We start from the raw sequence: 27,459 nt of genomic DNA on the forward strand, positions 1-27,459 counted from the left end.
CCCCCCAGCATCAACCTTTAGCAAGGCTTGGAGGGAGATCAGTTTTTCCTTGTAACTGTTTGCGTACTTGAACTCAAAATGCCTTAATACAGTGTTGTCCTCTCTCTTTCCATCATCAGTTAAAGAGATGCAAAGTTGTCCTGTGATACTCATATCCTGGCCTTGCTTAACTCTATTCTTTGCCAGTTTAAGCCCAGTAATCCCAGTTTAAACCAGAAGGGTCAGTATCCCCTTTTGTATCACTATATCAGCACAACAAAAAAAGAAAAGAAAAGGCTTTCTAATGCCTTTTCAAGATGCAAAAAGCCAACAGTATCAGAATCAGACTGTTCAAACAACACAAATTTGGTCCTTCAGGATCTATGGTTACTGGTTACCCTTGGTGTTTATTCCTTTTCAACCCAGATGAGGGACAAGTTACATCAAGTCCACCTTCTATTCTACTGTGTTGGCCTTCTTGCATGTCAGTGTTCTTTTCCATACTTTCAGAAGAAGCATCCACACTTGCAGCACGTCTACAGGGAAAGGGGCTCAATCCACTTTCACCAGAGGCTCAGAGGCAGTCACAGCACACCATGGACATGGTACAGGCAAGGGGGTGTGGTGTCTTGTAAGCTGACCTCCAGCCACTGTATGTTAACTTCTCAATGCAGAGAGAACTTAACTTCTCTTCATGACCCATCTTCCTCCTCCTCTTCCAACCGCCTCCTAAAAAAGTACTTCCTTGAAAAGAGGCATTAACCTGTAAACTGAGCAAACACTCAGTAAAACCTGCACTGAGTAAATGCACAGAAAGCAGACAGACTGTTGCCATTCTGCAACTTGTCAAAGATAGAAGAGCCAGAGAAGCAGTCAAGTTCATGTGGTCAAACCGAGACTGGACAGAAGTAGAAAATTTCAACAAATAGGATAAATACTAAAATGCACGTTAACCCATTTAAAAACATATCACGTTTTCCACTCGCTTCATCTCTTTTTGGTAGTAGACAACTAGTGTCAACTCTTATTTGAATAAGTGGCCTTTTGTATTAACTTCTGAAGATACAATCCCTATATTTTGATAATCTCCCCCAACAAAAGACCAGGATGCTCCCACTTCTGGAGGTGATTGCAAGTGGCATTATCTAAAGACGGGTCCAAGGATGAAAATCAACCAGTAACCCACTAGATCACAACCTGAACTGCAAAGCTCCAGCTGCTCTCCAGCACTGACTCCTGGCTCTTTGGGAGAAATCAGCCAGGCAGGGCAGTGGAGGTAGAATGACTACAAGTGACTCTGTACCACTTTGCATCCATTGCTAAGCTAATTTGTGTACGGAATAGGAAATCATGGCCAATGTCAAACACTGCAACTTAGTTTACCCCACATACTGACATTGATGGAATTGTTTCACATGGCATCCAGATCACCAAACACATTCCTTTTCATGGAGAACTGAATGAGAAAATATTGCTAATTGAGACACAGGAGCACCTTATGGCAGATTAAACACTTGGTACAAACAGTTCTTTGATGTTTATATAAAGTATTTCTTCAAGAATAAGCAAGTTTATTCTTTCATTAAGAGTAACACTTTGAACTTAAAATAATTCCTTTCATCAGAAGACTGCAGAACGTTTTACAAAGATGGTGAAGCATTATAAGTTTAGTTTTATACAGGGAAAAACTGAGGCCAAGAGAGATTAAGGGAGTTATTTGAATTTTTCTCAGACAGTTAAGAATACAACCCATTTATCCTGATTTGAAACTGTATTTCAAACAACTATACTGTGCTGATATAAAAGAAAAATTTCTGGCCAAAATGTACTACTGTTTGACACTGCCATAGAAAATTCTTTGCAGAAGTCTGAAGAAATAAAGGTCTAAACACAAAAGTTCTCCTCTTATTAAAACTTCTTAGAGGCAAGACCCATTCTTCACCTCTTTGCCAGAAGGCATTTTGCCTGTGGATATGATTAACATATATGTATTTAGGAACAGAGACACAACATGCAGGCTATTAAAAGACTGTGATACTTTATAGGTAGGTAGTATGCATTCACATGCAAAACAATTAAAGAAACAGAATTGCTCAAATACTGTGCACAGCAGATCTTGAAATAGATCCAAATCTCAGGCTGTTCCTTCTTCAGCTCTGAAAAATGATGCATGTGTTCTCTTTTCTATTACATTTTAAGGAAATGAATCCTGAGTACTCGATACAAAGGTTGGAGGAGGGACAGCGAACAAGAGGAAACCCGCCCTAAAGCTGTTCAGTTGTTACTCTGTAAAATCCTGTCCACTCACACAAAACTGCTATTTTGGTGCCCCAGGTCACAGAACAAAATCCTGGGGTGTTGAGAGCGTTTGGACACAAGGAGGGAGGGAGAAGAAAGGTGGCAAAATGGGTGTGCAGGCAGAGATGAGAGGGCAATCAAATCTCATGCTTTCTACTGCGTAAGAGGAAGGATCAGCTTTGAATACAGCTTTACACTTCTGAAACTTCAATCAGCAGAACTTAGTTTTTAAGCATCGGGTTAAGGTCACTACAATCACAAAAATATAAAAGGTACCGGTCCACTTCTGTAGAAAAAAAAAATTGCTTTTATTGTCCTCTTCACTCCACATGCTTATCCTTTTTTAATACTGATGGCATTTAAATCAGAATATTTTGTATATTTTTAAAAAGTTAATAACTCTCCTATATTTCCTGTTGTTTGAACAATGAGTTCTAAAGTAATCATGGTATTTCTGAGCTGAAGCACGGCCTGCAACTATGGGTGTTAGAGCACTTCTGCTTATCTTACTGAAAGCATCCCATACAGCCTAACATGTTTTTCGCAGATTTCTCATGCTGGTATATTTAAGTTGTAGTTGAGAAAAGCTGGTAAACAGGCGAATGCCATGTCAAATCACAGCTATGGTCTTTCGTAACTCTCACACTTTTCAAAGGAAGGCTTTGGGAAGAGCAAAAGAAGCAATCATTAGGATAAATTATAAATATTAAATTGTTTGGAATTCAGGATATTTCTTGACTGCTCCTATTTTCCCCTGTCTATATTCCTTAAAGAAGGCTGCAGCTGCTTACTGCTTTATCTACCCGGCCAAAACTCTCAGGAAAAAAAAACCATCTACTTCAGGCTATAAATAAATTAATTCCTTGATTCAAATAGAGACATTACAAATTAAAGGGAAAAACCCCCACAAACCAACATCGACAAACCCAAAAAAAGATGTCACCTTCTTCTCACAACAGTCTCTGTCCCACTTGTTTCAGTCCAGTTAATTGTTATTCATACCCATCCTTTTTCCATAAATATTTGTCTTGCATTTGTCAGGACTTATATTTAAAAAATGAAATTCTATTTGGGGTTTTACAGTACGGGAGGCTATTACATATACATTATCCTTATGTGCATGATTGGGGAGAATAGATGATTTGTGAAGTTATCTATTATGGGGAATAATCAAGATTAATGAGCCCTATGGCACTTGCTGAATGCCTCCAGAGATTTATTACTCAGGTTGTTCGTTTTTCTTGTTATGTTGGTGCTGTCAAGAGTCCTATAACAAATGCAAACACAGACGTGTATTAATTGCAAATGTGGAACAAGGCTACTGTGATGTTGCTAAATACTTACAGCTCTGCTGTTTGTACAGCATCCTCACTGGGTGGAGGATTTCTTATCTGCCAGCTTTCTGATTAACTTCCTATTATGGTATACAATGCAATATTTTTAAATGCAAAAAAGATAAAGTGGGGCAGGGCTAAAGAGAAAAGAGAATTCTGTTTCCATCTTGCTCTTAATAATGCAAACTTTGGGCAGAACTGAGTGACAGAGCCCTGGGCTGTTCCTGTGCAGCCAACTTTGGAAGACCTGATTTTATCATGGGTACCTTTCAAGACAATACTTTTCAAACTCAAGTAATTGTGGCAAAAAATAACTTTCTTAAGAAACACAGGAGCTCTGTTTTACTTCCAAGCCTGTCTAAAGATGCTGTTACAACATGCATCTGTCAAGATGCTAATGCTGCTTTCACCTGCTGACATTCCTGTTTTTCCATGGAGGTGTCAGCTGCCAGAAAACTTCATAGTATCAACACGAGGATCACTGTGACCCCTGAGCCTATTAAGATATTTACTAAAAGCTCAGTGTGTTCTGGGAAATTCAAGCAGATGGACTTCTCTGAATGTAAAAATATTCAAGAATTGCTCCTTGTTTATTTTAAGCAGCCTTTTTCCTATGCTGTATCTCCCCATCAATGCCATCGAGCTGCATACCCATCAGAAGTTGTCGTGCTTTACATACCCCATTCATCCTGAATGGAAAAATTTAAAATATTTCAAAGCCCCCAAAAAAGGCACTGGAAAAAAAATAAAGGGGAAGGATCAATGTCACCTTAAATATTCCCTGCACTCTAAATTCAAGTTCAACACAGACCTAAATTAACAGCAAAGTAGTTCATGAATGCTAAGGGAATAACAGCATGTGTATCCCAGTGTCACAATATCTGTAGCTTTACCCTTGGAGGAAGCAGTTGCTCTGCCAATTTTCTTCTTCATTAACACTGATATGGACAGACACCTTACCCCTTCCAACCTCCTCACATAGGATTTGCACAAGGGCCAGTTCCCAACTGCACACATTCACAGGTCTCTCCTGTGCTCTCTGGTGTGAGTTCAAATCAGAAGGTGTAGAGCTTTCATGTTTACTTATTCATACATAAAAACACATTTCTACCTCCCAGGCAGATGTTCTTCTGATTCACCCTGCTGGCACCAACACAGAATGTGTGGGATGATGCTAATATCTCAGCACTATTAGTGTACAGGGGGGTATAATAATGTAGCAGCAAACAGTGATATCATGAAAATATATCTAGTTCTTCTCTCTCAAAATAGACCAGTGTATGAGGGCCTAAAAGGACCCACCAAATTCTGCTCTGGTGGAAAAGAAATTAGCAAAAGCCATTTAAAACAAACGTGTAGATGCAACTTCAGGGTCACCACGTTACAGTTTGAAAACATCTGGGAGAGGCTACGGGAAAAAAAAAAGAATAAAATCCTTGAGCACTTTCACCATTATTTTGTTTATTTTCACTTACACATTTTCTAGGGGCTTCTGTGGAATCAGGCTACTAGGTTGGGTCAACATTCATTTTGGTCCTGTAAAGCTGTTCACATGCTTTTACCCAGATAGCGCTGAAATTTAAATAGCTGTAAAAAAAAGATTTAATCCTCTTTTTTTAGTCATATCTTAAGTTAAAATGCATCAGTCTAGCTACTGTGCATTGCTCCAGGAACAGAAGCCCTCTGTCTGTCTCATGGAAAATAATTTACCATAACAACTCCAATCCTCCTCTTTCTCTGTTCCCCACTCCTTACTTTCACAACCCTCCAGATTCAGAAGATAAACTCTTTTTTGGTGAAGAGGTTTTTTTGTTTTTGTGAAACCTGCAGGTGTGCTTTGGATGCAGCACAAGTAACATTAGCTGTAGAAACAAACATCTAAAAATAAGAAATGTAGCAAGTCCTTTGAAAGGACTCGAAAGGATATTATTTTCATAAAATATGTACAAGTACTCATTTTAAATCTGATCAGAAGCAAAATACAGCAAAGGTTTGTTTCATTTAGGTCTGGAGTTGGTACCTAAGTAATTTGCCATGCTGGGGGAACAGGGTCGTGTAAGATTTAGAAATGCAAATTAGAGAGTCAGCCCTGACCAATAACGTGCTTTCATTTCTCTTTTAAGATTACCAAAAAAAAATTCACAAAAACCTAGAGATACACAACAAGGAAATAACAGCATAGTCCCAAATGATTTTTTAAAAAGTTAGCTCAAATAGATGTGTATTTATTGGCAGTTTAAAAAAAACAAACAAAGAAAAACCATGTTATTAAATAGCTCAAGAACACCAATGCAATTCTTTGCCTTTGGGTGCTACTCTGCCTTGCAACGAAACAAGTTTTTGTGTACTTGCTACCCAGACTGATAGGTACCATCTGAACAACAATTTCCCCATTTCCTTAAGTGTTAACCATTTATAGCAGTAATTTGTATAACTTCAGGCAATAAGTTAACATGAGACAGCTCTTGCAGAGAAAATTCAGACATATGCAAAAATGGAGACAACCATTCCTGTTTTCGTGTATGCAGTGTTAGCAACCGAGGGGAAACCTGTTATATCTGTTTAGAAAACCTGGAGCAGAAACAAGTCTCACTGCATCTATTAGCAGGCTGCCGATGGATTGTGGATGCCCAAAGGACTAAGGCAGCTTCAGTCATGAGACAGGCAAGATGTCATGCAATGCAGAATGGATTCCCTAAGTCAGAGACTAGAAGGGGGGACAGAATCCCTTAAATTCACACACATTGCCAGCTGGCAGAAACAAGAACACTTCTTCCAAAGGCTTCTCAAAGTGTAACAAACTCCAGACCAACCTTCATTGATGAAATGGTGCAGGAATATCTACCAATATAAGAGCTTGTCCCTGTCTTCTCAATATCCTCCCATAAATACATGAAGGTTCCTCTGAAGCCTTCTCCTCTCGAGGTTGAACAAAACCAGGCCCCTTGCATGGCACAGCAGTGGGAAGACCACAAGCAACATATACAATTTAAAAAAGAATCTCCCCCTGGATAGAAGGAAAAAATATTTTCCCCATGAGGACAGTCAACCACCGGAATAGGTTGCCCAGAAACACTGTGCAGTCTCCATCTCGGGAGGCTGTCAAGACACAGGTGTATCAAACCCTGAGAAACATGGTCTGATTTCACAGCTGATCCAGTTCTGAGCAGGAGGTTGGACCAGGGATCTCCTGAGGGACCTTCAAACCTCAGCTATCACATGATCCTACTAACTACTACTAGCAGCAGGAGCAATATCTTATAAAAATGATATCAGAAAGCCACCACATCATGAAGGGATGAAAGTGAAATATCACAGAATAAGAAACAAGTGAATTCCAGGGACAGCATAACCTTATCTCATGCACCTCTGCAGCAGCTCAGTCTTATGTGACAGGATAGAAAGTATCAAAGTTTTTTGGTTTTGATAAATTACACATCACCTACTAGTGAAAAGCAACTTTCTTGCTGAGGCTAAGATCACCAGATCATCTTTCATTCAAAAACCTGCCTCACTTTGCTACAAGTAGGGATTTGTAGCAATTAGGGATTGAGATTTTTGTTCTCTGCATATAACATACTAGATGTAGGAATGAGTAATGGATATTTCATAGTGCCTGATAACCTAGGCATCCTAAGAAAGCAGATACTCAGTTTCTCTGTATCTGAAAACAGAGGAGAAAGCTCAGTGTAGGTTGTATCAAACTCAGCTGTCTGCTGACTCTTTAACGATGCCTAATAGAGCCATATATAATACATATGTATTTTTCAATTGGAAAGTTTAATACAATTATCAAAAATGAGCAGCGAAAGACAACAGCAAGTCAGCAGATGCAGAGGGACTATGCACAGAGCCCCAACTGTTTGCAAATATTCAAAACATAAACAAAGGTCCCTCCACCTTTGCTGTGTACATTAAAATGGATATTTCCAAGACTTGGCTTGAAATATTCAACTGCCTTCCTGAGATGCCCAACAATACTGCCTAAAAGCACTACTGCAGAAAGAAATATGGTTTTTCATTCTGTGTATGTCCGCACCTGTGCTATACTTTCAGGCTGTATACTGCAGCTTTTAGAGCAAACACCACACTGATCAGAATACCACCCTGTCTTTTAACTTTGCCTTCTTTCTCCAGGCATTCTGAACACAGAAGCAGCAAGGATCATGATTCCACTGTGAGACATAACCTACACAGTTTCACAGATGGGAAAATTAAGGCACTGACGCTCAGATGGATTTCACTGAGCTACAGAAGCCTCCGTAAACACCACATTAGTAACCCAGACACCTTCCCTTCTTTCCACAGTCAATAATAAGAAACAAGGGGACCAGACATCCCGGACAAAGATTTTTAGGTAAATGGACTTCTCTTTTGGGTTCTGTGAGGTGTGGAGAGTATTAACCCCATTTTACATACTTGCTGAACAGAAATGTCTCTAGGGAGAGTGGTAGCATCAACCAGACACTCCTTCAACCTACCTAAAAATCTGACTTAGCCCCTGCAGGACTTTCTCCACTGCTGTACAGTAGGACAAAAAGATTATTAAACCTGTAAACACACTCCATCAGAGACAAAGCGCTAAGTCACCAGCAGATAAAGGAATAAAACTGCCAGACTTCAGTTTCAAATGCCAGATCATGTATTTTTTAAATCCTCTTTAGCTTCTATATTCATCTTCATGCCAAATGGTAAGGTCTGACTGACATTGACCTTTCATGTATAGAGAGCTATACAGAGAGAAATGATGGGGAAAGTCATTAAATTCCTAGTTTCTAAAATTTTGGCTGGAATTAAGATCCAATATTAAGTCAGTTAAATAAGATTGTCAAAAAGAATGAAAAACTGACTAATATATATTGAAAATCAGGCCTTTTCTTCCACTTTTTTTCCCACAAGTTTTCCTATCTATTCTTGTCCCTTAGAAAAAGGTGGTAAACATAATTCACTATTTTCTCAGCAAAATCTATGTTCTCTGTCACAAAGTGAACAAAGGACATTTTTTCTCTCTTTCAGGTGGTTTGATAGACTAAAGAAGAAAAAGTCCTAGAAAATGTCTGCCTAGTACTGAAGTAGGGAAAAAAAATGTGGACAATACAAAGAAGAAGAGTATAGTGAAAGTGCTGCAGTCATTAAATGGCAGTCCAAGACTTGGAGCAAGAGCTTTGAGCCTCGTGCACACAGGTCAGTCAACACTTTCAGAACTTAAGAAAAATATTCTGAGGGAGATGAAATAACTGTACAACGATACTGTGCCAGGCACTATCTGTTTCATTAGAGAAAGAGTTGAAAAATGTTTTGATCAAGGTTGTTTTGTCTTTCTACACTTGCTATAGCCACCAAAACACAGAACAGAAGGGGATATAGTCCTGGCTTGCTCAAACTGCAGCATTACAAAGCTGGAAGCATCAGTAAATTTTGATGATTTGGGGTGCTTTGCTGTTATTTTGTTTTTTTGTCTGTGGCTGCACAGGCTATGTTCAACTTGAATACAATTCTGCTAAATCTCATGGGGTAATAACATTTGGCTCTTACATATACCACAGGTACCACAAACCAGGCAAAAAACCCCTGCAAACATCAACTGAATAATTCTCAGAGGACCCTTGGAGCTTTTACCACTGTCTCTAAGTAAATTGAGGCCCAGACACACAAAAAAGCCCTCCCTAAAGCCTTGTGAAGTCTGCAGGTGGAGCCACAGGTAGAACACACTGGGCACTTCTCTCCTGTTCATTATCCTGCAGGCTTCACTGTACAGGCTGTTTCCCAGAAAGTCATCCTCAAAATCATAAATTTTCATAGCTTTTATTAATTTTTAGGCCTGGACTGTTTATATCCAATAACCAAAGAAAAAGATAGATTGGCAGCCTACCACACTGAGCGTTCACTGAAGCAACAATGCAAGTGTTCAGGAGTGGGACCACTGGGAGATGCAGAACTGGGATGCAGAATCCACCTCAATGCAGAGTGGATTGAAATATCCAGCACATATTAAACACGTTGAAATATCCAGCACATCTCCAAAGTGATGGAGATGCTGGGACTGGTTTCAGAGCTGCACAAGGCAGGGTTATCATATACTAGAATCATAGAATGGTTTGGTTTGGAAGGGATCTTAAATATCATCCGGTTCCAACCCCTTGACATGGGCACGGACACCTTTCACTAGACCAGGTTGCTTCAAGCCCCATCCAATCCGGCCTTGAAAACTTCCAGGGATGGGGCACCTACAAGTTCCCTGGGAAACCTGTTCCAGTGCCTCGCTACCTTCATGGGAAAGAATTTCTTCCAAATATCTAATATAAACCCGCTCTCTTTCAGTTAAAGACACTTCCCTTTGTCATATCACTACATGCTCTTGTCAAAAGTCTCTCTACAGTTCTCTCCAGGACTCCTTTAGGTACTGGAAGGTGCTCTAAGGTCTCCCAAGAGCCTTCTCTTCTCCAGGAAGAAACAACTCCAACTCTCTCAGCCTTTCCTCATAGGAGAGGTGTTCCATCCCTCTAATCATCTTGGTGTCCCTCCTCTGGACTCACTCCAACAGGTCTATGTATCATGGTCTTCCCTCTCATCCCAACCTTTAAATACATGCAGCTACAATTACTCACTAAACCAAACTGCAACTCAGTTCCTGTTGTCTGTGGTGCCCGATACAACAGGACCTCAATCCCTTGTTTGAGCCCCTGAGAGCTATCATGAAACAGCAGTTTTAATCTGTTTTATCCAGCCCTAGTGAATGAAGTTTTAGCAGGTATTTTTTGCCTGCTCTGCCAACTAGATACTTCATAAACTGAAACAGAATCTCTGCTTCCTTCAGGGCACCTGCTTTCAATTACAGGAAACATACGGCACCTTCAGATTTTTCAGCTTTCAACATCTGTGCTTTGCAGGTACGATTTGTTGCATTCAAATTACTGCTAAACCTGCAGAATGGTGTCAAGCTTTCAGGGACATGCTTGAGAAACACTAGAGATGGACAGAAAGTAATGGTATTTGCAATTGCTTTTTAATGACTGATTAATGCCTGTTCTGAACCAAATCCTTTAAGTTGTTTAGAAATCTCACCTCGCTCCTCTTGCAAAGTCCGTTCAGCCCCAGCTTGATTAGAAACATCACCTCTACCCTGCAGAAGATGAACATACTGGCATTGCTATCCAGCCAAATACACCAGTCTCACACCTTCCCCTGAAAGATAACGCTATAAATAATACCTTTAAAAGGAAAACCAGCCTGTTATATCAGTCAGGCACAGCTGGTCACCATGCTGGGATGAGACAGTGACAGCTACAGGTTTAATTCTGCATTAGGTTAAATATGTCAGTCAAGGACACACACATGCACACAGACTTGAACTCTCCCATGTTTTCCAAACAGCACTGGTCCATACAAACCACACCATCTCATCTGAGCAACGCCTCAGGATTTCTCCAGGCTGGTGCAGTATGACATAAACCTGAGTGTCTGTTCCTAGACAGACGTCCAGGTGCATTGATGGCAAGAATCTCAGATTAGCCATCACAGGGATGCTCTCTGCTCCTGCTGCTAACCTGCTGGCTCCTTATTTCACTGTCACCACGTCAGAGCCCATGCTTGCCAAATCACATAAGCTAAAATATAACTTGCTTTACTGCTTGCTTCTACTGGGTCTAGATCAGGAAAAACTTGCTGGTCCTATGGAACACAAACCAGCAGCCCCGAGGTCTAATTAGGAGACACAAAGAAGTAAGGAGAAGCAGCAGAGTGAATGATGAACAATACTGTTACAAGGAAGGAACGGAGGGAGCGTTATCTAGTCTAGACCTGCAGGAACAGATTTTCATGGATGGATGCATGACAGATCTGTGGCAGAACAGGACTCACGGGAATACAGTATGGAATATACTCACCAGGATCAAATCCAGTTGCTTTACTACATAGTGAAGGCCACTGGTGTATTTAGGTATTTACACTATTATGTTTGTATTCTTTTATTAATTATAACTACATTATCTTATTTCATATTTTTTTACAAGGATCATCCTTCTGCTTAAGGTGAATTTAGATCCAGTGCAATTTCACTGAGTTGTCTTAAAATCACAGGAGATCTGCAATGGAGGGATGTGTGCTGAGGGCTCCCACTTCACCGATTCATTGTATAAGCAGCTGCTAGGGCCACGTATGTGAGAGAAATTAGGAACAGAGAAGAAATCAACTATTATGCTTAGAGAAATCATGTCTTAAGAGGATATTTTTAGTCTTGAACAAACTTAAAAAAGGAAACTAGAAAACAACTTGCATTTAGCTAATATAAGGAGAATCACCCAAGTTAGTGCCACAAGTTCCATGAGCTCTGCATTCCAGGGGTCTGTTCTCTTAGATCACGTAATTCCGTGCAAGTTTGTACCACAATAATGAGTAGAACATTGTGGCATCTACTGTTTTCTTTTACACCTTTTAACGTGGATTCAGCTCTGGACTTCTCTCTCCTACAGTTCTACCTTCAGTAGGATGGGATACAGGTTCATCTTTGCATTCCAAGCAGGCTACACCTCCTACGTTTGGTTCAGGACTTTTTCTAATTTAATTATGTTTGCACTTGGGTGTAAGTTAAGTCACAACTCAACCATTAACTGTACTCTACTATGGCATCCACCCTCTATATTTGACTTCACTAACTGCCTAATGTTTTGCAGTGAGTTTTTGATAAGTGTGTGTTTGCAGATTTTCATGACAGACTAATAACACCAAAGGAGGCTCCAGGAACGTTTTAAGTAAATATTATGCGTATATTTTCTCAACAGTGTCTGCCTACCAGCACCTTCAGAGCTACATAATCTTATCTAGAATATGTTTGCATTCTGTTTGTACTAACCAATGGGGTCCATACTACTAAGCAAACTGTTATTTGATTAAAACATTATGCAGAACATAATTCCAGGACACAGTCACATGGCTCTGAAGAGGTAGCAGTTTCTATTCCTGTCTTTCAAAATTCTGCTTGCCATCATTAGGTATTTCTGCACTAATCAAAATGAAGAATGAGTAGATATGGACTTTTACCTGGGCCAGGAACATCTTAAGGTATTTTGAGAAACTACTTGTTCTCCTGCCTTTGTCCTCTCCCTTCATTACTGCTATTCCTTATTTAGGCCTAGGATGGATGCCTGGAATGTAGGTCCAGCTGCAAATGATTTGAATTTTGCAACAGCTTCAGAGCAGGGATCTTCCCTTACTGTGTCAAGACATGACAGAACATCAATTCAGGGAAGATGCTTGAGTTTGGTGGAGAGCAGATGTTAGGCATCTTAACTTTTTCTGGTAATTTATTATATTGTCATCTTTTCGGCTGCTATCAGCAGATGGTTTAACAGTTTGGAGCAGTAGCCAAACTGAAAAGAATTGAGTAGTGCCACTGACTGCATCAGATAGACGAGAACTGATTAGGGCATTATCTGCTCATCTGAAATACGAAAATTGAATTCCACACTCAGCCATGTGGACACGTCTCATTTGGTGTATAACAACAGTACAATCTAAACTATGGTAGTCACCTATATAGTCCATACATAAAATAAATTTAAGCTAAGCTAGTTACTAGTAACAGCTGGGAAAGCACAGAGTCTGAAACTCATCTGCTGCAGACAAATCTCTAATCTCTTTGGCTCAGATTTATTAAATTTATGTGTGCAGGATTTCCTGTTTAGTCCGTGAAGAGAAATAATCATTTTAGAGGGCAATTCAGACTTCAGGTGGACTAAAATGGAGGTGGAAATGTCTTTCCATTGACTGTAGAGGCATCCTAGGGCAACTGTAGCTAAATACCATCTATCTGTAAAGGAGGATAACAGCTTTTTCACAGCAATATCATGAAGATTAATAGAATACATATGGCTTAGAGTAATGAGAGCAATTATCTACCTCAGTTAGATCAAATTTCATTTTTTTTTGTTCAACTTGTCTGCTAATACTACGCCAATATGCATCTGCTCTGTAAAGGCAAAGTATTCTCTTTCTATTTCAACAGTTTAAGGTGTTGCTATAAACCCAGAAAGGACATCCTGTGTCACCCAGCCAAAATGGGTAAACCCAAATAATGATCTCATTCATCACATTAAATTCCTGTAGCCCAGTGAGCATGGTGATGCTGGTGCCAGTAATGGGGCACAGATTTTGTGCTGAGCCTGCACATCCTCAGGGCATGTCAGGCTTGCCTACACTTGTATTGCCCAGCCTGGAGCTTCATTTTAGCTGCTTTAGCTGCAGCAGCAATTTCCTTAATGACCAGGTGGCTATTGCCTAATATATTTTACTTTTGCTTATCTTTGCATAATGATGTAGTTTAAGTAACAAGTAGTTACTATGCACAGGATGAAATATTTATGATCCCAAGATAATAAAAGAGTGGAGAGGAACACAGATGTGGTATCAGAGCAGAGAACTCAGAAGAGGTAACACATGATACAGTGCAGAGCAGTGGAGACACAAACTGGTATCAGACAGGGCACAGACTGACACTCAAGACCTCAGGGCTACGAAAATTCACCTACAGCTGTATAAAGAAATGCAAACCTGTGGCTTCAGGGTAAGAAAGAAGAAGTATCCAACATATGTAAGACATTGCATACATATTGAATTCAGGGGTTATGTGGTGTTGCAATCCAAGGAAGAAAGGGCAAGGTGTAAAAGCATGTTAGAAAACATAAAAACCCCATCAAAATAGCCAGAAGCAGAACCTGGAATGAGGATGACGAAACCGCTGACATCAGCATCATGCTCCTCATGGCTAAGAGGAAGAAGAAACACCCTCTATGAAGGTACCCCTCCGAATGAAGCCCTTGGTATCTGACTATTTGCCATAACCACTCCCCAGCTCCAAAAATTAAAGCTCATGGAGTATGGATGAGCAAAACCTTGGAAAGGAGTAGATATCAGAAACGTGTATATTTCAAATGTATTACTGAAGCTTTCTTCCCCCATAATAGCACTATTTCTTTTTTCTTAATAAGTAGATCTGGACTAATAATAATAATCTTTGATGAGACCTTTAAGATTTCAATTACAAATTTTTGCCTTTTACACAGGCAGCATGTTTCATTTGCCTGTAAGATGATTTTGAATCTAACAATGTTCAATATTAAAGCTAGTCTATCACCTTCATTCCTCCTCCAAGACAGCAAGGCCAGAAACTCACAGCTCTGACCAAGAAAAGACAAAAATAAACAAAAACACTCTACAGATTTTTTAGCATGAATATGGCCAGTTTCTATCCATTACTGCCTTTTGCTCCACTGTAGCATTTACTCTTTTGGTTGGTTCCTGTGGTCATGCTCCTGTTAGGCACTGCAGAGCCTAATCAAGATAAATTCTCTTTAGCTTCAGCTTGTGGGACAGTCATGGCCTCTCACATCTTTTTTCACTGAGGAAACCCCAGCACAGAAACAGAGTTTATACAGGAAGTTTACAGTGAGACTTGATCCGATCGTTAAGAGGAAAAGCACAGCCATGAAAATTTTATGCTGATTTCAAATATTTGGGTATGCTGGAGATGTTGAGTAGTAGCAAAGCGAGCTGCAATAATATAACAATCATGGTAATATGTTAATAGTTTTAATTGAAGTAATTTCTGTAGACAATAAGAATTATACCCTAATGTGTTAATTAATATGATTAGGAAATGTTGTGAAAATTAGTACGTAAAGTGATACCACACGATATCTGGAAAGGCGTGTGCAGGGGATGGTTCCTCCGAGCTCTCCTCAAGGTGAGATTTATGGACATTAACGCACAAGGCTCTGGCAAGGTAAACAGCTGTTTCGATTTTAGTTATAATGAACATTAACTCCACATCCCCATTTCTGCTTAATTAAACCTCCATCTCTGCAACCGATCAGGAGCAAACAGCAAAGGTAACAGGCACTAATTGGGCCCTGTGCAATTTCAGCCTCAGCTTGGAGCCCGAGTGGTCTGTCTGAATCACAAAAACTCCTGCAAAATATAAAAGTTTCTCTCCTGCTCCCCTCTCCAGCATGCCTAACATTTTCTTCACTCAAAGCCAAACGATGTATATGCAGCATAAAAATAACGGAACATATGAAAGCACGGCAAAACATATAAAGTGAAAGAATAAATTAAATGCCTTTTTACTATCGTGCAGGTTGTCACTTCCTTATTATTTCTTATACAACATAAAGTAAAAATACTCCAAAAAAACTAAGAAACTCACAAAAAGACTCTCAGGAACCCTCCTGCTGGACAGCTGACAGCCAGTTGCTGGGCTTTTTGATTAATCTTCACCCTCCCCTAGAGAGGATCATAAACTGTGTCAGCACGGAGTGAACCACTAAACCAGCACACGGAAGAGACAGAGAAGGAGGCAGCAAAGCAACCTGTTTTTTGAATGCACATGTAAAAACAGGAGATGCACCTACTAATAGACAAAGCCTCGAGAACCTTAGTGCTGTGCCCCAAAAGTGTTTTGAAGAGCACAAAGCCTCCCTATACAAAATGTCCCCCTGTCCTCCTCGCAACACTCATCAGTCAGCGCCGAAGCAGCTTCATCTGAGAGGAACTGGACGTGACAGAGCACAGACTGCTCCTACGACACTTAATGAGAGAAAAAATAAAAATAGAGGAACTTATGCCCTAGAGGACACCAGATAATTTCACATTATTCTGTTAATTAATGTTTTAGGCAAGATAGGGTAAGAAAATGGTTGAAATACCTCACAGCCCCTTCGATCTGTAAGTGACAGCTGCAGCCTCTCTTGAAGCGCCTCACTTCATGAGCATGCTCCTCAAGGCTTCTGTCCGACCTACAACCTTTATCTGAGCTTCCTTTGTGGCTTAGTAATACAAAAACTGTCGCTTAAGCGCTGCACTGAAACCACTCGCTCTCTGGTTAACTTTTTTTTTTCCTCCAACAGCTGAAAGCTGCGAGTTCACAAACGCAGTAGGCAAAAGCTAGGGAAAATATCCCGCAGTTCACTACAAACACACAGTAACCTTTAATATAAAAACACATATTAACTTGCGGCGCAGTAATAGGCAGTTGGGATTTACATGCACAACGAGGTTCATCTTCAAAAAGCACCATTTTGTCGCTCTCTGAAGGAAGTGGTAAATACCGAGCACGCTCTCGCCCCTTCATGGGAGGCTTGCTACCTACACCCTGAGCTGAGAGCAGACCTTAAACATAAATCACTTAATTGCTCGTTTTATTTGATACCCAAGTACTTCATGCTAATAAAGTTAAGCATTAAAGAATTACAATGTGACAAATTATACGCCCATCTCATAAAAGAAATATCACCGAAACAGAGCCAGATCTAAAAGGCTCTCAACAACGTACAGTGTAGGGCTAATTTTAGATGATTCCTCAATCACTGGAGAGTTTGCAGTGTACACAGCCAACCCAGCTCAATCAACTGACTTCTATCTCCATGACTCCAGGTCACATTATCTCATGAATGAACTGTTATGTAGGTCAGTCAAGAGTCATCTAATTGAATGCACGTTTCAGCCTTGGCATTTATGCTCTACATATCAAGGCTGTAGACAATTGGGTGAATCAAAAGAAAATATGAAGGAAAGGGCTGTGATAATTAAGCTTTGTTTCAGACAACAGACATGGGAACAGATGCTAGCAGAAGCTTGTATACAGCCATTTTCATTTTAACTGGATATAATACAGGTGGAAAGCGCAGGAGCAACAAGCTTGGTGGGCAGAGGCTTTGTTGGGTCACAGATTGGAATTTAGCCACAAATCAAGGGCTGTCCTGCTAATGTCCCTCAGCTTGACTGGGAGGTATATTGGTCTCTGCTGAGGCATGTGCCAAACGTGTCTGCTTACTTGCAGTAACTGATACCACAGACTCTTTTCACACAGGCCCCCGAAGAGTCATCAGGAAGGAATATTTTTGGTTGTTCCCAAATCAAGGTGGATTGGAGACAAGAGAACTGAAAGTTTCCATTCTTCATCGCTAATCTGAACCATACTTGTACCTACATGTTTTAAAGAGCAAGGTCTTCAGGGAGACTTCCCAATATGGCTCATGAACTGTTTATTGAACTTTGCAAGCAGAATGCTGATGTAAAATGCACTATAGTCCTGGCAATATCTGAGTAAAATGAAGAATATCAAACTGGAGATGCATGATGAAACTAAAGCAAGAGAGTTATTGCTTTACAGAAATGCTTTGATCAGACACTTCTTTTCACTTCCCATTCAATCCAAGCTATTCTAATTTAGATGTAAAAACAAAATTGCAGCTGATTAAAATTGGGTTGGCGGTAGTTCCCGTATGAGGAAACACATTGCTCACAATCAGATAAAAGCCAGGCTGTCTGAATGCACCCCTGCCTGTACTTTATAATGGTGACCCAGCAGCTATTTACCAGTTACTTGTGTATTTTCAATAAAAACGATTTTCTCCTCCTTTGTGCTCCCCCAAGTTTGACAATCATTTCTGGAGTGCAAAGGGTTAAAACTACTGAGGTGAAAGCAAAACGCCCAAGGCCAAGTTTTCCTGTAGCCTGTGTCCTTGGTTGCATTTTCATCTCCTGTGTCCTGACAGCTGTTATCTTCAAGTGTGCTTCGACATGCCCACTGCTGTTCCAGCAGTCTTTATGTTCAACTCTGAGCTTGCTTTAAAAAAGCTTTAAAACCTTGATGCATGCAGGTTGTAGAAGGGGGATGCAAGAACTGGCACCTATTATATGGGAGACATCTTCTGCCCTCTTATGCCCCACCTGCTGCAAAACAGGGATTTTTAAAAAGGTTCCAAAGTATCTTTAAAAAAAACCCAACAAACCAAAACAACTCAAAAAGCCCTTTGTAACCCCCTTCCCATCTCCAGAAACGCCTTTGCTCCAGTGTTCTCATGTTCCAGCAACAACTGCTTTGCACTCATGTAGTGTGACTCTTAGGAAGACGCGAAAGCAGTTACAAACATCTGTTAATTAGGACTCAATTTGCACGAGATGGGTACTACACTAATTTTACAAATGGGTATTTTGAACCCCACAGCACTGGATAAAGCTGGCCAACACAATGATTGAGAACAAGCTAAAAGGAGGCAGATTGAGTTTCCTTGTTCTGGCTACTATTCTTGTAAATAAAATAAAAATAAAATAAAGGCTACATAAGTGCACCTGAGATGTTGATGACACTTATTTTGCAAAAGACAAAGTCATAATGATTTTCCAGAAAATAAACACAGATATCCACACAAACAAAAAAACCCACAAACCAGTTATTGATGAATAAAATTGCATCAGGCCCAACTTGCAAGACAGAGTATTAATGCATTTTTAATGGCTGAACCAAGGGAAGGTTATTATACAATGTTTTAATTCTAGTACATTAGTATTGCATTTATACATTAGCAGTTAATGTGATAATGTCAAACTCTCTACTAGTTGTGACATCACAAAAAAATATGGGCTGTTTTAGTATTCTTTTGGATAAAAAAAAATAATCAGAACTATTATTAAGCTCCCCTTTCTCCAGCCATTGGGAGCATTGGGAGATTGTTTATCTTTCTGTATCAGTTTTACATGCAAGATAAAAACAATAATGGGAAGACAACAGATGTGAAAAATGTAAATCTTCGGTAAAGTGCACAATCAACAAAGGCAGAGAAGGTTTTGCTGTTGTTTTTCAGCTGTTGTTAGCTTGTGTTTTTTTTGGTAAATGAAATAATTTTGATGCTCTTTGACCTGTTAGTGTCATTTTTAATGGAATGCAGGAAATAAATTAACAGAAGTGAAAAAAAACCAAAAATGAATGTGAAAGTCAGCTTGAGGAAACAGCCTCTTCAGCAGAGTTGTTTTTTGATTCTTGAAAAGTCACGTGCAAAGTTCTGACACTCAGCACTGTTACAGTAGGCTGATGCTGCTCAAAGCTAATTTTGGGTTGTTCAGGAACAAAATTCAACATGTTGGGTCCAGTGTGCAGACACTGTGTCTATCCACCAAAGACAAAGTATCCTCATAGGATTAGCACTTTACAGAACGGAGTATTTCCCTGAGCTTCCTTTACATGGCATGGTTGTTTATATTATGCTATTAAATTTTTAGCTTCCCCCCTCTCCAGCCTATATTACTCACTCACTTTCTACAAATTAACATTTAGCAACATGAAAATTTCCTGCAGTTAATTCCCTGGCTGCAATTCAAGACATTCATAAAAATTACAGTTTCCTTTGGCGAGGGGCTGAGCTTGGGATGGGCGGAGGCACAAACGCAGGGCAGCAGATCTGAAATGTGGAGCTTTCGAAGATGAACCTGTGCAGGCTCTGCCGCAGCCCTTGCTCTGGTTTTGACTCACCTCTTGTTTCCTACAAGTGCTTTTGCCCCACACAAGGGTTTTGGCAGATACCCTGTGTTTCTCAGGGGTTACATGCTGCCTCTTGGATTGCTTTTTTTTTGCCCCCCGAGCTATGGAACATCATCTGCTGTGTGGATGATACCACGCCCTGCACAGCTCGGCTGTTTGGAAGCCCTGTGGTGTGGTTGGGGCTCATCACCTCTGCAGGCACACGGTGGCAATTTTGCTAAACCACATCCTAATGAAAAAAGGGAAACCAAGTTACAGTCTTTGCTTTCACTAATAAGGAGGTGGGGTTTTTGTTTCATCCCTGACATTTTGTCTTCCCTGCACCTCTGTAACCTCTTCTCAGGGGTTGGCCTGATTCACCATTGCAACCATTCCACCTGAAGGCAGGTTTAGCTTTGCTGCAGTCAGACTAAGCACCTTGGAGAATTTTTACCACTGTGGTCAGGGCAGCATGGAGCTGATTAGAGCAGAGACCCTCAAACATTCCTGTAGCACAGTCACTGGTGACAAAGATGTCACCCAAAATTGGACCAAAGCCATGCTGGATCATGCCTGGGTTTCTTCATCTTCAGATGGCTGCATCCGTGGCCTTCACCACCAGTGATCACAGTCTTTATTATTTTATCTTTTTTTTATTAAATGGATTTTTCCCCCAAAATCCCTGAAAGCTATTCATGGAAACCACATTAGTTATCATTAAAGTTTACATTAGCTTTAGCATGATTTTCCTGCCCTGTTTCTTTTCTCCAAACTGTTAAAAAACTGCCGTACCTTCAGTACAATAACTGTTTGTAAGTGTTTTATCTTTCAAATACTTTCTCTTTCCTCCAAGTTTGGGGGTTTTTTTTTGTTTGTTTTGAAGGCTGATGCTCATAGACTTATAGATATGGTGACATTGCATCAATGTTTTCAGGACCGTTTGAAGTCACTTTATCTGCATAGGTGAATGGAATATTTCAAAGATGTCTTCCTTTTTAGGAGATATACAATGCTATCATCCCTTCTTTTAGGCATTGAACTCATGTCCCTATCACACTGAAGGACATTACACATTCTCTTGTCTGACAAAGTATGTAGGATTATGCAAAATAAAATAAAATAAAATACATCAGTAAAGAAGCAGCTGACATCATGGTGCCCACTAAACTATTAACTAAGCATGCAAATGGACAGCATACAATAAAAGACCTTCTTTTGGGACAATTTATGCAATTATGAATATGTAAGTTATTCTCATGTTGTGGTTTGACCTCTGCTTACTGAAATGTTGACAAGGACACATATTCTGATTGCAAGTCCTGTTTTTGATGCATCCAAAAAACCCCAGTACAAATCAAAATCAAAATTAGAAAGACAGAACCCATTAGATTACAGGGGATCCTCAGGCTTCCATTTTAAAAATTGACAAAGTAAGTTTTCAATTCATGTGGCTTCAAAGAAAAAAAATTAAATCATGAAACAAGAGTATCCTAGAGGTTTATGATTCCCAAGATAAAGAAATATATATGGTTAGATTTTTAGGTTTTCTTTCACAGAAATTTTGCATTTCTCCATCAAGATTTAAAGACTTTTAAAGGCACGATATTATTTTAATATATATTTTAATATATATTTAATGATCTGAACTTAGCAACACCTTCCAATTTTGCAATTTGTTTTGTGTTTCTCTAAGCCCTTTGATTGTTTTAATTTGCAGGGACACGTGAATGAAAGTTCGTTTAACACACTCTAAGCTCAATCCAACACAAAGATCAGCGCTGTTTCATGCCAAAGTCTGAAGAGGAAGGTGTCCTGGTGGGACTCGCTGTGGAGGAATTGTGCATATTTTACCCAGACTAGTTTATTTAGCTTTCAAGTACTCAGCTTGCTCGAAATGTAAAATTGCCCCCTGCACCCCCCCCCAGAAGCCAGCCTGAGGTTGCTGCAGCTCGGCTTCCAAGGCACTTGCATGCAGACCAAGAAAACATGGAGACAACAGTATAGGCTACAGAATGGTGCATCTCACTGCTGATATCTCCAGTACTGAGATAAGCAAAGTGATTAATATCACATAAAAGAAATCAGAAAGCAAGAGGCTGAAAGAAAGGGGAATAAAATTAAAAACAAACAACCAAAAACCAAACCAAACCCAAAAAAAACCCAACCCCCCACATTTGTCTGTCTAAGTCCCATTCAAACTCAAGTTGCCCAAATTAAGTCCCGGGCTCCTTTTTACTCTGAAAGTTTTACATCAAGAGCTGTTTGTTGAAGTGGGGAAAATGTAGCTGGAAAAGAGATAAGAAAGGCATGAAAATGGAAGGTCTTATGACAACCAAGCTTGGCTTTGAGCAAGGCTCACGTTACACTGGATAAATCAAGTGTAATGGTATGCGATAGGGGCAGGTAAAGACAGGAGCACTAAGGAGTTCAGCTGGGGTTTAATGCTTTCCTTGGCACGCTGGCAGCAGGGCTTTGTTATCACCCTTGGCTCACTGACTATCACAAACCTGAGCCAACCAAGAAAAATTTCCATTAACGAATATTTATAGGGCAAAAGGTTAACTAATACAGAAGAGTGAGATTGAACTCACTGCGGAACACAGTTGGGAAAAGAAATTTGGAAAAGTCGAAAATGTTGAATTTTGGTACAGAGCAACTGCTGGAAACAAGTTAAAAAAAACCCCAACATATCTGGGCTTGAAATTCAAACTGAAAGCACGAGGTTGCATGAGGACTTCTAGACAAAACTACAATTTCTAGGAAAAGACGAGATTATTGAATAACCAACCATTGTCAGCAGTAAAACCATGTAGAAGAATGAGATATTTTAAAAGGGCCTGAGATGAGTCTGAGCACTGGTTAATTGCTGTATGAAAACTGAAAAAAATTATGCAGCTTTTAAAGATTATATGCCATATTTTTAAGCTCTGCATTATTTTGGGAAGGGCAGAGATAATAATGGTGATTGTGGGGAATTATATTGGCAATTCTTCCCCATAACTGACAACTTGAAAAAATGATCAACTGTAATACAAGGAAAACTCTACAAAACTAGGATATTTGGGATTAGAAGCCTATTAGCAAATTGATTTTTAAAAAAATTCCTACCTTAAGCTCTTAAAAGCAGAATTGAACACAGTGCACTTAAGTCTATATTAGACCATGACTTTTGACAGTTAATAAAAAATGGGGAAAATATCACATTTCTGTCTTCATCAAGGTGCTTATGCACTTGAAATAAACACAGAACACATATCAAACTCACTTTTTTCCTTCGCTGTCTCAGTTGTTACCTTTTTTGTAAAGCCTATGATCTTACAGTGAAATCAATAAGCAGGAACACATTATCACATTTACCAAAAAGAAAGGTTTTAACTGATGAGACCTAGACAGGAAGTTTTACATTCATACTGCAGTTCGAATCTAAATGCTAAAAACAGGAAAGCAACTGAAAATTCATCTAGGTTGCCTTTTTAACACCTTCTTGCTAAGCCTAATAATTTTGCATTTTACAACAGGGAATTACTGGGCAACAACTGCTACACCATATACTGACAGATGAACCTAAGTTTCAACACCAGTTTTTAAATTTCTGAATTTTCAAATACTTTACATATTGCTACATTGCCTCGAAGCTACTATAGTAAACTGAGAATTAGATTTACCTGTGAGTGAAAAATCGTAGAATTGTAATTGGAGATAGCTGTATTCACCGGAAAAAGGTAGAATTTATGTAAAAATAAAATATTTTTGAAAGATGGAGAAGGATGAGCTGTTTACACGTTTTTACACTCCTGAGGTTTTGATGCAAAATTTGTCATTTTGCAGAGGTTCTGTAAGACTTTCCCACCATGCCAGTAGAGTGATCTTCTCTTGTCTTTTTTACCCAGCTCTGCAGACCTCAAAGCTCAAAATTAGAATAAATACAGAGGAAAGACACATGCCCACTGTTGCAAACACCTGTGCTGTGTTTCTGTCTCCATGCCGTAACAAAGCTTCATGCGTGAAGGTCACAGCACACAGCAGCACGAGGCTCCTGTGATTCACCACCACAACAGCACTCTCCTTTTTGCTCCCAAAGCATTTATATTAAAGGAAAAGCAGTTCCCGATGCATTGTACACAACAGACCTGCTCCGTAAGTTGATCTGACATACTCTGAACAAGGTTTTATGCAGGAAAATACCCCTGAGCTGAAACCTTTCTGGAGGCATGCACCAGGTCTTCCCTTCAGCTGCCAACAGGTCGGGAAGGTTTTGTAAGAGGGGATAATGCAGGTGTTTTCTAGTTCTTGGTATTTTCCTGTTGCTTCAGCGGGATTTCAAAAAAGACAATGCTTTTTCTTAGCTGCAAAAGCAAGAAAGTTTCTGGCCAGCTCTTTAGGAAAGAGAAGGTTTACCATCCAACGAAATCTCAGCCAGAGCAACTCTGCCCCTCCCAGCCACACTGTTGCCTCTCCCTGTACTTTCTCCACCCTGCAAAACGCTCACACATAAAAGTGTGGGAAACCATGTCCTAGAAAGAAATGCTGGAAAGGCATGAAGAGTAGAGAACTTCAATCTCTCCCATTGCACAACACCATCAGCTTTGAAAGACTCAAAAAACATGGAGGGAAAAATGAATCTGAAAGCTCAGAAATAAAAAAAAGGGGGAAGCAACATGGAAGTATTAATTTCAAAACTTGAATATTTAAAGCATCACTCACCAACTTTTGTCCCTTCCAGTTAATGAAGGGACAGGCAAGGTGAGCAGCCTGTGCTGGAAGATGAAAATTTGGCAAGTCTCCTGGGCTGTTGCTTCACCTGCAGGGCAGAGAGGACTCTGACCTCAGGGCCTGATCCAGCAGCTCTTTTTTCCTCATCTTAACAAAAACACCCAACAACTTATGGACATGAACATTTTTCTGACCTGCATACCTCCCACAAATACTAACCTCACACTTACTACAACTCCAGTTATCTGCTCTGAGCAGCAAGTTTTTGTACAAGTCCAGTCTAATACATCATGAAGCAACACAATTTTTAGCACAAGAGGAAAGTTCTTCACCAAATCTGGTCCAAAGAGTATTTCCTCCTACAACCAAACCAGCTCGTACACCCTCATGTAAATACAACCTCCTGACACAACTTGAATGCTACTGCAAAAAGTTTGGCTGCCTCCACAGCAGGTGGTTAAAACTTAAAATGTCTGTTTCAGTGAAGGTGCATTAGGTTTATGCAGTAAAGCAAATGGCTGATGTTAGTGAACCTGCATTTCAAGAACTACATGTAAAAATAAACAATGTGATTCAGTTTAAGTGAAAAAAACAGGCACAAAACCACAAAGGGACACAATCAACAAGCAAATAAAACATTCCTTGGTGAGTTAACATAGACTATAAAACAAAGCTACCATCCCAAACAGGTCCAAGGACCTCTTATCTCAATGGACCCAGACAGCAGCATCTGTCTTTGTCAGAAGCTGTGATCTAGCTCTCCCTGGTCCCTACCTGGAGGAAGCAGAGCAGACACATGCAAGGCCTGGCAGACAACTCTTCAAGAAATCGTACTCACTCCCAGCCTTCCAAAACCTCCCATTCTTTCCCCATAGGAAACTACAAGTATGACACTCACTCCTTGAAAAATCCTTTTCCCAAAAACGAAGTTTAGCCCTTCTAAGAAACACCCAGAGTAATGTTGCTTCAGAAAGTGCAAGTAAATAACAAGCACTACCTTCCAGCCCACAGGGTAATAAGTTACACCCAGAATCCTATTTAGCACTTTACATAATTCACAGTTTCTCTGGTTACATACTTTGTCAAATATGACATCCAGCTGTGAAAGTTGGTCCACTTTATTGTCATATGGCAGTTGCTTGCTTTATATCATCCAAATATCAATTAAAAAGCAAAAACAGAGCTGTAAGGCAGCTACCTCTGTATTTTCATGTCACACTTGCATACATGCATACAAATACTTGTTGTCACTCAAAGAGGAAAAATAACCCTTCCTGAAATGTAAACCAACTTTACAGTGTTAGGTAGCAAGTGTGATTTCCAAAAACCTTGAAAAAGAGAACAATGAACAGACGTGCTTAAATTCTGCGTCAGCTATTTTAATGGTGCGGTTTTTCAGATAACAGAAATTAAACCATAATATGCTGTCAAATAACAGATCTGGATCCCAGAAGTCAACATGCCGGAGTTTTAAAAATGCAGCATATGGATATAGAGCCTTTGTGGATACGTATGCACTTAGCAAATATTAGAAAAATCAATCAGAATCAAAATGCAAACTCGCTGAAATGACTAGATGCCTTGTGTTATTAATTTCTAACCCTAATTGCTTGATTTCATTCATCAGGGTTTATATATGCACCAGTACACTACCGAGGCAGTTAAAATTAAACACATCCCATTTTTCCCCCAGAAAAGTAATGGACTTTAACAGTCGTTTTATTGCAATGAGAGATATTAACATATAATTCTGCTCCTAATTCCAGGTTATAATGTAAGTGCATCCATTGATCACTTGCAAAAGGCAATAAGAAGAAAGTTTTGCTCGATGCTGAGGGCAAATAAAATCCTGATCAGACTGTTATTCTCAGTGGAAATCCATCCAGTATCCAATGTATTACACAAATATTTTGCCAACAAGTCAGAATTGTGGCACACAAAAAGTAAAACTTTACCAGGAAGGGCCATGTAATGAATCTACACCTGTGCTGCACCAAGCCCATGTTGCTCTATGCGACTGTATCTGTGCTGGTTTAAAACTAAACTGGCGGGAGAAATGAACCTGACTCAAGAGAGATTACATGTCAGAGTTACAATTTACTAAAAAGATTACAACAAATATAATGATACAGAAAAAACTGGTTTTAACACCCCCAAGAGAGATGTATAACCCAGAACCCTGAGACAAGAACAGAATAGTGTTTGTTAACTCCTGTGCTGAGCACCTCCTGGGTGTAAAGTAAAAGCAAAGGAAAACCTGTTGGTCTGGGTCATGGTTGCAGTTCTGTTGAAGTAATGATCACAGTCTTACCGAGGTGGGCAGTGGCAGCCCTGTTAAAGTTCTGGTCCTCCTCTAAATCGGAAGAGTGGTATCAGAAGTCCTAAAACCCCAAGATTATACATGCTCAAATTCAGGTGGGAATGCCCAGTACCTCCCCCAGGGTGGGGAGGTAACTCTGTGAGTCGTGAGACATTTTTGGAATCTTTGATGGTCTAGGTGTTGCAGCTGCCTGTTATGCCAGTCCGTTGTGGCCCATTAGCAGAGATGACCCCTCAGGCTGGGTGTGAAGGTGTTAATGCCTTTCCAGAGGGTAGTTATCACAGCTGAGTCATTGTGTGAAAACAAAAGAACATCCCCCTGCCTTGCAGGGTTTCTTTAATGCCCAGCTTGTAGCCTGAGGTGTCAGGTGTGCCCTGGACAGCTGCTGCAAACAATCCATTTATTAACAGTCCATCAAAAATGACATAGAGGGTGTAGAATACAGAGTTTTGGTTATACCCACACAGTGATAAACTGCTCCCAGCCCCTGTTACTAGGACAGTATCCAACTCGCTATGAAG

The 27,459-nt window shown here is 39.9% G+C and overlaps 1 protein-coding gene across 18 annotated transcripts in view; it reads right to left on the reverse strand.

Moving 5' to 3' along the window:
- CELF2 (CUGBP, Elav-like family member 2) overlaps positions 1-27,459 on the reverse strand; it is a 556,743-nt gene that overhangs the window by 187,171 nt on the left and 342,113 nt on the right. For 7 of the 18 annotated variants that reach the window (XM_017807744.1, XM_017807746.1, XM_017807745.1 and 4 more), the window contains one exon: positions 15,814-15,890. The exons of 10 other annotated variants lie outside the window; for them this stretch is intronic. The gene's annotated coding sequence lies outside the window, so the exon portion shown is untranslated. Of the gene's footprint in view, positions 1-10,676; positions 10,714-15,813; positions 15,891-27,459 lie in introns of those variants that run through there. One more of the 18 variants, XM_017807761.1, reaches the window with a different exon arrangement.

This window comes from Lepidothrix coronata, unplaced genomic scaffold (genome assembly GCF_001604755.1).
Source record: "Lepidothrix coronata isolate B3197 unplaced genomic scaffold, Lepidothrix_coronata-1.0 Scaffold20, whole genome shotgun sequence".
Classification (NCBI taxonomy): domain Eukaryota; kingdom Metazoa; phylum Chordata; class Aves; order Passeriformes; family Pipridae; genus Lepidothrix; species Lepidothrix coronata.